General features: G+C 39.7%; 1 long non-coding RNA gene across 1 annotated transcript; it reads right to left on the bottom strand.

The window, feature by feature from the left end:
* Window positions 1-1,817: 1,817 nt before the first annotated feature.
* On the bottom strand, window positions 1,818-2,538 carry LOC132830097 (uncharacterized). Its single transcript, XR_009646324.1, has 2 exons — window positions 2,380-2,538; window positions 1,818-2,012 (listed from the first exon to the last, which is right to left on the bottom strand). It is a non-coding gene; the product is annotated as an uncharacterized LOC132830097 (long non-coding RNA).
* Window positions 2,539-3,644: the final 1,106 nt, after the last annotated feature.

Here is a 3,644-nt window from a genome sequence, read left to right on the forward strand (position 1 = left end):
CAGAATATATAGCAAATTAGAGGATTCTGCTGGGTCCTAATGCTCAGTGAGTTTTACCAATTCAACTTTTAAACCTGTTTCATTCTTCATGGATAATAAGTAGATCCCAGCATTTTACAGTTGCAGTTTAACGGAGGAGCCAAGGGAGGTGGCTTATTTATTTCACTGTCTAATTTTTATACCAGATTTCAATGAAAGCTGGATTTGAGAAATTGAATCTTTGATATTACTTTCAGTTTCGTTTCCTCAGAAATCCACATGATATCAGTTCCAGCCCTTACTTTGTATCCAGGAGAAATTGTGTAAATATTAAAAGGTGTGAGGCGGTTGGGTTGTGTTTTAAATTCTTTAACACTCAAATTCAATCAATAATCCCAGTTTCAGTAAATGCCTGGCAGTTCAAATAACAGAAAGGATTATTAAAAAACTTCGATGTACAGCCATTCAATAAACAGAGAATAAACTCCACCTTGTGTGAAAGGGGTGAAGGAAATTAATTTGTGTGCGTGAGGGGCTGGAGCTGTTTTGAACACCAGGTTCCCATTGAGTTGTGTGGAATTCGCCACTCCACATCAGTAGCTCACCAACTCAGACTGGCACAATAATAGGCAACACAGACCACTGGGTTGACAGCAAGATTACCTGACTAGATTGTCACAAGCAGGCTGGAGCAGTAGAGTGCTGCAGAACCCCAGATGATTTAATATTACAGCGTAATCCTGAGGTGTGAGGGAACTAAGATTTGCAATTCCTTGCACAAAGTGAAATACACTCTTACCGTACCTTAAACAAAAACATTTTAAGTTGAAAATCATATTGGTGTGGCATCTTCCCATTAAAGACAGAAAATTGAATATTAAACTAAACTTGTTAATAGCCCGAAAACAATCATAAAAAACAATTTCAGGCATTGGAATCAGGAAAGGAACATTCTGTCTTAAAAAAAGACAAATCTTTATCTGGTGGCATATTGATTCAGTTTAGCACTGCTGCCTCACAGCACCTGGCACCCAAATTTGACTCCAGCCTTGGATGACTGTCTGTGTGGAGTTGGCACGTTCTCCCCGTGTCTTTGCAGAATTCCATCGCAGCCCAAAGATGTGCAGGCCAGGTGGTTTAGCTATGGGAAATGCAAGGTGATAGGGAAGGGGGCTGGGGCTGGATGGGATAGTCTTTGGAGGGTCGGTGTAGACTTGATGGTCTGAATGGCCAGCTTCCACACTGTAGGGATTCTATAATTCTACAAATGTACGATTAAGGCTCAAAACTGAAAACTCAAATGAGGATCTCAAAGTAAGCCCGGGATTTGAGGATTAAAGCAGTTACCATTTTTCCAAATTATGACAAGTGTGCCTCAAATCAGTTAAAACACAAATTAGAGAAGAATTACTCTGAAGTAAAAACTACCATTGGTTAATAATCCAGAAAAGGTCATGAATGTTTCATGAGATAAATTTTAGTGTGAAGCCGGATGCATGCACTTTATTCCTTCACAAGATGTGGGCATCACTATTGCCCAGAGGGCAGTTAATAATTAACCACATTGTTGTGGGCGTGTCGTCACATGTCAATCAGAAAAGGATGGCATGTTCCCTTCCCGAAAGTGAACCAAAAATCATGATTATCATTAGGGTCTTGATTTTATAATCCCTTATTTTTGAATGGAAACTCCCCCCATCTGCCAGGGTGGATTTGAACCCAGAGCATCACCCGGGTCTAGCAATAATACCCCTAGGCCATTGGTGCAAACAATTTGAGCAAAACTGCTGCACCGAAACTTCCCATATTTGGGATGAAGAAACAGACAGAGAGAAATGTTCGATTATGCAGAGCTTTTATTGAATTTCAGCATCAGGCTTCAGTTGCCTTTTCCCTCCTCTGATTCAGAATAAAAATTATTTATTTTCCGTTGTCTTGAGGCATTTTTATTTTCGAATGTTAGAAAAGTGCACCAGTGAAAGCACCTGCAGCTCCCAGTCCAAGTTTGGCAGCTACTGGGATTCCAGCCGCCCCTGCAAAGAACAGAAAAGCAAAGCACATCCACATGACATATCCTGAATTTATTAATCTCAACATTTCTTACAATTCTGGTCTGAATGATATTCTTGGGAAAGACAGAATGCATTGTGAAATTGTTAGATAGCTAACTTCCTTATTTGTAATCACAATAAAGCCAACCCTTACACTGCTGAGGTTAAAACATCAGTTGTATTAATATTTATTGCAAAACTGTCACTTAGCTTTTGTAAAGTCTACTCCGAGAGAAGCATCCAAAACAATAAAATATTATTGGGTACAGTCATCAATGCTAAGACTTCATCAGTGAAGTTTTGAAGCAGAAATCCTGAGAACTATTCATTACTTATCAGCAGATTTTACCAGCAGATTGAAGGAGGGCCACCAGACTTCCAGCAGCTACTCCTCCCCCATTGGCGATAGCTGCTGAAGACATCATACTTGCTGCAATGGAGCCTCCTGCTATTCCAGCACTGGTAAATCCCACAGCTCCCAGAATCACCGGGGCAGCAGCAGTGGTTATAACTGAAAGATAATATTTCCCCATTTCAGTACGGCACAATGTTCAGAAATTTAATATTGATTAAAATACCAGGGAATCAAGTGGCAGTTTTTAAATGTGAGAACAACATTGATCCAATTTAATATTGCTCAAAACCTGAAATTCTAAAATCTAGTTCCTTCCCATCTGCAATTAAGGTCAATTTCCTTCACCATAAATCCATCCAGCCTTTTTGAAATATCTGGTATATTTTGCCTTTGGTGATGTTGGTTTGTGAACATGTTGTCGTGTGTTGATTGTTGTCCTGGTGTTCAGTCTAGGTGTGTTCGTTTGTGTTTGTTTCCACAATTTGCGTCGATGTTTTCTGTTGTTGCTCAGCATTGTTTCATTAAGTGTTGTGAGTGTCTAAGTCTGAGTTCACTGTTTACTTTGTATATTAGTGCAAGAAACCAGCGTCTTACTGTGTGATGTATCCCACATGTCGGTGAAGCAGTTCCACACCTGCACCACTTTTATCCTCCCATGTTTGTCGAGAAATATATTATTGCAAGAAACCAGGTTCCCATTGTAGGGTGTGTTCCACATGTAAGTGAAGTAGTTCCACACCAGCACCACTTTTATCCTCCCATGTTTGTCAAGAAGTGTGTCCTGATTCTCAGAGAATTTGGAGAGATGATGAGTTCTCACTTGCTTTGTGTTAACGCATTTACTGACAGACTAATCTATTGATTCCTGCAGCTTTTGCCTGTGGATGTCAATTCCACCTGGTAAATCCCAAAATTGATGATTGGATGCAGCTGATCTTTTATCATGTTCCATATTTTTGAGGGAATGTCCTAGTTTGCTTCACACAAGTCCAAAAAACTGACTTGGTGTAAGCTCCTATTACAAACTGCTGGATATATTTTCACAGTTTGCCTAACTGGTTCTGCAACTTCTTGACCTATGTAGCATAACTGCATCCTTTGCTTAATCTTGGATCAGATAATCCATGGCATTCTATTTTATCCTGGTGGATTTGATAGCCATTCTGCTTTGCATTGAGTTCAGTACTTATTGTTCATTTTCTATTTTGTAGATTGCACCCTCTTTTCGTGATAGCTCTTTTGGCTCATCATTCTTCATG

This window comes from Hemiscyllium ocellatum, chromosome 30 (assembly GCF_020745735.1).
Source record: "Hemiscyllium ocellatum isolate sHemOce1 chromosome 30, sHemOce1.pat.X.cur, whole genome shotgun sequence".
Taxonomy (NCBI): Eukaryota; Metazoa; Chordata; class Chondrichthyes; order Orectolobiformes; family Hemiscylliidae; genus Hemiscyllium; species Hemiscyllium ocellatum.